Raw genomic sequence first — 9,380 nt, forward strand, 5'->3', positions numbered from 1 at the left:
ACTAGGGGAAAAGGGGTAAAGGGTAAAGAGAATGTTACAGCATCAGTAATACCGCATACCATAAGATGTGAAGGTAGAGGCTACAAGGATGTGTGTTGAAAACTGTTGAAAAATGGGGAATGGGAGGTAAATGGGTAAAGGAGAATATTTGAAGAGACTGCACAGACCAAATTAAAGCACACTCACAGAAGGCATATGTTGAGACACCCCTTTGAACATCAACTTACATATTAGTAACTAAAATCAGGACTGAAAAATAGGCACGGTGTGTGTGTGGGGAGTTCAAGTAGGAGTAGTGAGGGTGAGGGAAGGAGATTCAGATGATGGTAGATGGTTGATGGACTTCATATACCATTCATATGAAATAGAACTAAAAACCTCTTGCAATTGCTTTAAGTGGGGTGGGGAGTGGACTGAAGGGGAGAGACGATGGGGGCAATGTAAATAATGTACACTATAAGTCTAGTCAGAATTGTCACTATGAATCCCCCACACACAATGAATATATCCTAATAAAAATTTATTAAAAACCTTAAAATGCCAAGAGTGCAGAACAAAGAAAGAATACTGAAAGTTGCAAGTTACTTACAAAGGTGAACCTATCAGAATAACAGCAGACCTCTCAGCAGAAATCCTATAGGCCAGGAGAACATGAACTGATGTATTTCCAGCCTTGAAAGAAAATAAGTAACCAAGATTACTAAAGCAACTAAAGTTATATTCTTTAAAATCAAAGGAGAAATAAGAACCTTCCATGATAAACATAAGCTAAAGAAATTCATGATCACTAAGTCAATATTACAGAAGATACTTACAGGCATACTACATCAGAAAAAGAAGAAAGATATACACAAGTATTAGAGCTTAGGAAATAATAAATAATACTAGAAGAACTGGTAAAGAAATGAAAAATAGGAAAGAATCACACATTACTAACTCAATAAACTAGCAAATCTCTAAGATGAAGAATGGAGAAATTAGTGCAACCTTTCAATAATCATCTCAAACATAGTCTTTTAAAATTTTTATTAGGGTATATTCATTGTATGGGGGGGTTCATTGCAAATAGGTTTATATTGCATATTTGTTATACAGCTGCTATCATTTCTTCTCTTTGACCCCCCTCCCTGCCCCACTTAAAGCAGTTTCAAGGGATTCCATTGCTCTATTTTGTATATAAAATCCACCAACCATATTCCCTCACCTTCATCTCTTTCATTCACTTCCTCCCACATGTAACCAACCCCTGCATTACCTATTTTACAGTCCTGTCTTTCATTATTAATTCCCAAGTGAATGTTTAAAGAGGTTTCTTGGTGTATCCCCAGTATTAGTACACTTTACTTTGGTCAGTCCAACCCGTTCCATTATTCTCCCTTACTCCTTTCCTCCCCCCCCATTATTCAACAGCTTTGAATACATATTGTTATATCCTCTACATTCACAGATGTTATGTATTTTGATATTGTTGATGCTCTATCATTCTCTTTTCCTTCCTCCTCCCTTGAATTTCATAAAGCTGTTCTGCTATTACAAACATGTTTTACATATAAGATTGTATATGATCATGTTTGTTTTTATGTATATGTCAAATACAAACAGTATTAATTCTCCAATTGAAAGAGGCAGACTGGCTGAATAGATTAAAAAACAAGATCCAATGTTTTGCTCTCTGTAAGAAAAAAATCTCATTGGCAAAGGCACACACAGACTGAAAGTGAAAGGAAGGAAAATGACATTCTAAGCACATCAAATACAAAAGCAAGTAAGAGTAGTTATACTTACAGCTGACAAAGCAAACATCAAGTCAAAAGGAGAGATAAAGAAGGTCACTACATATTAATAAGTAGAAAAAAATCCATCATGAAGATATAATTATTATAAATATATGTATCAAATATTAGAGTACTCAGTTTCATAAACCAAACACTACTGGGCATAGAGATATGGGTACAGATACAAAAATAGTGGATAATTTCAATACCCCATTCTCATTAATAGGATAGATCACTCAGACAAAAAAAATCAATAAAGAAATTTCAGAGTTAAGCCACTCCATTGGTAAGATGGACTTAAAAGATTTCTACAGAATATTCTACCCAACATCTATGGAATACCCATTTTCCCAGCAACTAACCAATGGATCTTCCTCTAAAACAGATCACATTTTAGGCCATAAAGCAAGTCTCAGCAAATAGAAAAACTTGAAATAATTTCTTGTATCTTATCAGATCATAATGGAATAAAATTAGAAATCAACAATAAAAGAACTACAGAAACTACACAAACAAATGGAGACTGAACAGCATACTTTTGAATGATTGGTGACTCATTGAAGAAATTGAAGAAAGGAGGAAATTTAAATATTCCTAGAATCAAATGAAATTGTGGAATACAATGAAGGCAGTGCTAAGAGGGAAGTTTATAGTTATGAGCATGTACATTAAAAAATGAGACAGATCTCAAAAAATAACCTGATGATACATCTCAGAATCTTAGAAAAATAAGAGTAAACTAAGCCCAAAATTGGTACATAAAAAAATGATAAAAATCAGAGCAGAATTTAGTAAAATGGAGACTAAAAACATACAAAGAATCAATGTAACAAATAGTTGGTTCTTTGAACATTAAACAAGATTAACATTCTCTTAACCAAATTAACAAGAAGAGAAAGAAGACCCAAAAAATTAGAGACAAAAAAGGAGGTATTACAACAGATACCACTGAAATCCAGAGGATTATTAGGGGATATTTTGAAAAACAATTCCAAGAAATTAGAAAATCTAGAAGAAATGAATAAATTTCTAGACACATATGTCTATCAAAATTGAACCAAGAGGCTATGACAACCTAAACAGATCTACAATGAGCAATGAGATTGAGGCAGTAATAAAGAATCTTGCAACAGAGAAAAGCCCAAGACCAGATGGATTCACTGCTGAATTCTACCAGACCTTTAAAAAAAAGCTAACACCAATGATCCTTAAACTATTTCATAAAATAGAAACATAAGGAAAACTTTGAAATTCATTCTATGAAGCCAGTATTACCCTGAAGTCAAAAATTAGATAAGGACACAACAACAACAAAATATAACCTATAGACCAATTTCCTTGATGATAGTAGATGAAAAAATTCGCAATCAAATCCTTGTAAACAGAATTGAACAACACATTAAAAAATCATATGCCATGAACAAATTGATTTTATTCCAGGATTGCAAAGATGGTTAAACATATGCAAATCAACAACATGGCACAGCATATAAGCAGAATGAGGGACAAAAATCACTAATCATATCAATAGATACAGAAAAAGCCCTTGACAGAATTCAACACACCTTTATGATAAAAGCCTTAGAACTAGAAATAGAAGGATAGAGCCTGACCATAATAAAGGTCATACATGACAAACCTGCAGCCAACATTAAATTGAGTGGGAGAAAAACTGAAATAATTTCTTTTAAAATCAGAAATAAAACAAGAGTGTCCACTCTCTTCACTCTTATTTAGTATAGTGCTTGAATTCTTAGCTAGAGCATAAAGCAATAAGGCAGGAGAAAGAAATAGAAGGAGTACAAATAGGAAAGGAAGAAATACAATTATCACTGTTTTCAGACAATATAATCATACACTTAAAAGACCCTGAAAACTCTGCCAGAAAATGCTGAAATCTAATAAGCACTTTCAACAAAGTAGCAGGGTACAAAATCAACATGTAAATATCATTAGCTTTTGTATATATCAACAACAAACATGCTGAAATATAAATCAGGAAAGCAATCCCATTCACAATAGTCTCAAAAATATTTAGGAATAAATCTAACCTAGATGAAAAACCTCTACAATGAAAACTATGAACCACTGAAGAAAGAAATTGAAGTAGACTAGAAGACAGAAAGATCTTCCATGTTCATGAAACCAGCAGAATTAAAATTGTGAAAATGGCTATACTACCGAAAGCAATGTACAGACACAATTCAATCCCCATCAAAGTTCTAATGACATTCTTCACAGAAATCAACAAAAACAACCCTAAAATTCATGTGGAAGCAAAAAGAGACCCCCAAATAGACAAAGCAATCCTGAGCAAGAGTAATGTTAGAGGTATCCCAATTCTTAACTTCAAATTGTACTACAAAGCCTTAGTAACAAAATCAGCATTGTATTGGCACCAAAAAAGACATGTAGACAAATGGAATAGAAGATCTAGAAATAAATCCATGCTGCTGCAGCCATCTGATTCTTGACAAAGGTGCCAAAAATATATGTTGGAGAAAATACAGCCTCTTCCACAAATAGTTCTGGGAAAATTGGATAGCAACATGTATAAGAATATCTCACCTTGTAGAAAAATCAGTTAAAAATGGATAACAGACCTTAATGTAAGACCTGAAACTTAGAAATGAGTTGAGGAAAAGAGAGGAAACACTTGAAGATACAGGCATAGACAGTGACTTTCTGAATAGTGCTCTCATAGCTTAAGAAATGATAGCAACAATTGACATAGGGGATTGCATGAAATTAAAAAGCTCTGCACACTATTCACAATAGCCAAGTTATGGAAACAGCCAAGATGCCCCACCACTGATGAATGGATTAAGAAAATGGTATCTATACATAATGGAATTTTATGCAGCCATGAAGAAGAATGAAATGTTATCATTCGCTGGTAAATGGATGGAATTGGAGAACATCATTCTGAGTGAGGTTAGCCTGACCCAAAAGACCAAAAATCGTATGTTCTCCCTCATATGTGGACATTAGATCAAGGGCAAACACAACAATGGGATTGGACTTTGAGCACATGATAAAAGCTAGAGCACACAAGGGAGGGGTGAGGATAGGTAAGACACCTAAAAAAATTAGCTAGCATTTGTTGCCCTTAACGCAGAGAAACTAAAGCAGATACCTTAAAAGCAACTGAGGCCAATAAGAAAAGGAGACCAGGAACTAGAGAAAAGGTGAGATCAAAAAGAATTAACCTAGAAGGTAACACCCACGCACAGGAAATTAATGTGAGTCAACTCCCTGTATAGCTATCCTTATCTCAACCAGCAAAAACCCTTGTTCCTTCCTATTATTGCTTATACTCTCTTCAACAAAATTAGAAATAAGGGCAAAATAGTTTCTGCTGGGTATTGAGGGGGTGGGGGGGAGAGGGAGGGGGTGGAGTGGGTGGTAAGGGAGGGGGTGGGGGCAGGGGGTAGAAATGACCCAAGCCTTATATGCACATATGAATAATAAAATTTAAAAAAAAGAAAAGCTCTACACAGCAAAGGGAATGATTAGCAGAGTGAAGAGACATCCTGCAGAATGGGAGAAAAGTCTGGCAGTTATTCATCCAACCAGGGATTGATATTCAGGATCTATAAAGAACTTAATAAATTAAACACTAAAAGAACAAGTAATCCAATCAATAAATGGGCCAATGAAATGAGCAGATAGGGTTTTTTTTTTTTTTTGGTTGTACTAGGATTTGAACTCAGCGCTTCATGCTTGCTAGGCAGGTGCTCTACCACTTGAGCTGCTCCACCAGCTAAACAGACAATGTTTAAGAGAAATATAAATGGCCAATAAGTGTCTTTAGCCATCAAGGAACTGCAAATCCAAACTACCTTGAGATTCCTTCCATCCCAGTTGAAATTATCAAGAAAACAAAGGTAAGGTGGTACATACCTGAAATCCAGCTACTAAACACAAAGTAGAGATTGGGAGGATCACAGTTCAAGACCATCCTGGGCATAAAGTTCATGAGATCCCCACCTCAATAAACAAGCTGGGCATGGTAGTGCACACAGGAGGCACAGGCAGGAGGACTTCAGTCTGAGACTGCCCTGTGCAAAACTCAAGATTGTATCTGAAAAATAACTAAAGCAAAAAAAGGCTGGGGACGTGACTCAAGTGGTAGAGTGCCTGTCTAGTAAGCTCAAGGCCCTGAGTTCAAATGCCAATGCTGGAAAAAAAAGAAGGAAGGAAAGAAAGAAAGAAGGAAGGAAGAAAACAGAAAGAACAGAAAAAAAAGAAAAGAAATGACAAATACCTGTAAGGATGCAAGGAGGGGTAAATATTTATACACTGTTGGTGGGAATGTAAATTAATGAAACCAGTGTGGAAATCAGTATGGAGGTTCCTTAAAAGACAAAATATAATTACCATATGATCCAGATATTCCATTTCTGGGTACATACCTAAATGAATCATAATCAGCATACAATAGAGATACACTAGGTGACTATCAGTGGATAAATGTATAAAGAAAATCTGGTATAGGTACACAATGGAGTATTATTCAGCTGTAAAGAAAAATGAAATCATGTCATTTGCAAGAAAATGAATGGAACTAGATATTATCATTTAAGCAAAATAAGCCAGACTCAGAAAACCAAATATCACATGTTTTCTTCCATATGCAGAATTTAGAATTTATAAAAAAAATGACATGAAAGTAGAAGGGGGAATATTTACAAAGAAGAAGGGGACCAAAGAGAGGGGGAAGTGAGGGTCAAAAGAGGGTAATGAGGGTGGATCTGATTAAAGTACGTTATATACAGTGTAAAAATGTCCTAGTAAAACTGTTATTTGTACAATTAAAGCATGCTAATAAAAAGGAAAAAATAAAAGCATATATATGGAAAGGGAGTTGTATATTACAAGGAATATATTACAGTGTATCACTTACAAGTAATAATAAAGTATGTAATACTCTTTAGCATAACAAGGAAACACTGCATCCATTAATTAGTGAGTCCTCTTTGTACTTTTCCTCCTTTTAGCTTCTGATAATCTCTAATCTAGTTTCTGTCTCTAAAATATTCTATATTTTTCATACAGTAGACTCATACAATATGTGGGCTTTTGTGTTTGACTTCTTTTGTGTTTGGCATAATGGTTTCAAGTTTCATCCCTATGACAGCATATACCAGTACATCATTCCTTTTTGTGGGTGAATGTCATTTCATAGTATAGATGTGTGTGCACTAAATTTAAACCAAAATTTTCACTGTGTTGTCGGCAGAAATGTCTTCAACAAGATGAAGACGTACCCCAATGGTGGAGCAATACCTAGCTTGTGTAAACCACCCCCCATCACCAAACAAGCAGCATGTTTTTATCAAACACAAGATTAATCCATGTATTTCAAAAATACACAGGTGAAAATGCGTTCATATAACTAAAAATAATTTAAAATGCTTTGGTAAAAGTCAAAAATTAAGAGCATTGATTGACTCTGAGAGAAATAGTGAGAGACTGGGTTGATGTGTATTTCAGAAATCTAACTTAATCTAAGGACAGGATTAAAAATGTGTGGAAAAGGGAATGGGTTGAGTGTATGTTTGACAACATTCACTCAGCAATCTATTCCCCAAAGCCCTTCTGTCTGACAAGGACCTGAAGACATTATATGCTCTGGGGACTTGAAATAATCCCAAGATCTGGACAAACTTGGCTGGGTGCCAGAAGACATAAACTAGCTTTCTGAAAAAATCCATGCATTTGTCTTTAGTTTTTAAAGAAGAATAAAAATGTTGCTCAAAAAAAAAAACAAAACAAACAGAATAACAATATCCAGCAAAATAATAAAAATAGAAAAGTAATGTCTTTGCTTTGAAAAGGACAAGTATGGTTTATGACACAAAAGGGTTTTTTTTAATTCATCTACTCATCCATTTGTTTAGCTGATGTTTATTACATATAAAGGACTGATGTTCTGAAAACCCTTACCACTGTAATATTTTAAATTGCTAGGTAAAATATAATGGTTTGTTTTAAACAAAGAAATGAACTTGAAAAAAGAATGGAAATCTCAAGCGACACAAGTGATAGGAAAGCAGGGACCCAGAAACATAGGTCCTGTAGGGTAATGTAAGGACTTAAGTGTTTCTTTGATGACATGAGAAGCCATTGGAGGGCTTTGAGCAGAGAAGTGACATGATCCAACTTGTGCTCTTTTGTGCATGTTACCTTCTGTCCCTTTCCCCACCCTCACTTACCTTGTCCTCCTTCCATTCCCACCCTTCCCTGCTGTGTACAGGTTGACCTCTGTAGCCTGCATCATTCAATCCCTGGAAGGCTGGTTTTCAATTGGTTTGACTATGAGGCACCTACCAGGGATCAGAGAGTGAGAAGAAAGAGGTTAGGGTATTGCTTACTCATTCTCTCCTTATTTTGATGCTCTGACTCTAGAAATACCTCTACCTTTCCTCCACTACTGCTCCTAATGAATGGTTTTTCCTCTGGGGTTGCAGGTCTCATTGGGTTCTGAAAACACTATTTTTTCCTTGCAAACCTTCAGCTCTAGGGGTAGGAACAACTTCCAGCTAATGCTAATTTCTGGATACCTTTTTTCTCTTGCTTGTTCTCTTAACCTTGCCCAGTCTGTGTAAATGGCCCTCCATTAAAGGCTCTTCACTAGATAAAGCATTCACCTTTCCAGGATAAATTTCATTTCTGGCTGGTCTCCTGAATGATACACATGGAATTGAATCACTTAAGTTTTGTTGAAAAGTTTTAGAAGAAAAACATAGAAACATGGAGTCCAGTCAGGAAACTTGTAATAAGTGAGAGATGACAGTGGTTTGTATCAGATACATGTAGAATGAAAGTGACTGAAGGTAAAGTAAACAAATTTGAATATGAGTCAACTTATAGTGTATATGAGTTGTGAGAAAAGAAGAGTTGTTTTGGTTAATTCTAAAAGCTTTTGTATAAATAAATGGAAGGATTGAATTACACTTTAAGAAGAGTCCTCCAGGTTTGGAGGAGAAACCCCCAAATTCATTTTGGGACATGTAAAACTTGCGAGGCTTATTACAAAAATCAGTGGAGATAATGGGTAGGCATTTAGCTGCAAGGGAATGGTCTTTGTTGAAAAGATAAATTTGGGAGTCATTATCACTTAGATAACATTCAGGATAGGATCACCAAGCTAGTGAGGATAGGCAAAGAAGAAAGGAGCAGTGATTCCTAGAATACTCCAAAGTTTTGGGAGTTGCAGATGAGAGAGAATCATCACATGAACAGTTAAAAAGGAAGAAAACCAGAACTACCTGGTTAAGAAGGTAAGGGTAGAGAACTGGTGGTTGGCATTAGTGAAATGTAGGATCTTGGTGAGAGCAGTGTCAGGAAATGGTGTGGTCGAAAGCTGATTAAATAAGGTTCAAGGGAGAATTGTAGGAAAGGACTTAGAGATACGAATCTAGACATTTCTTTCAGGGTAGAGTTGGAATATTGGCACTCTCACAGGTCTCCTTGGCTCCAAGTTTGTCCCAACTTCAACATGTCTTCTAAGGTCATTCAGAAGTTCAGCTGAATGATCAAGAATACAAAGTTCAGAAGTGACTGACCTCAGTTCAAAATCCCAACTGGTTTGTTACTCGC

Source organism: Castor canadensis, chromosome 11 (assembly GCF_047511655.1).
Source record: "Castor canadensis chromosome 11, mCasCan1.hap1v2, whole genome shotgun sequence".
NCBI classification, from domain to species: domain Eukaryota; kingdom Metazoa; phylum Chordata; class Mammalia; order Rodentia; family Castoridae; genus Castor; species Castor canadensis.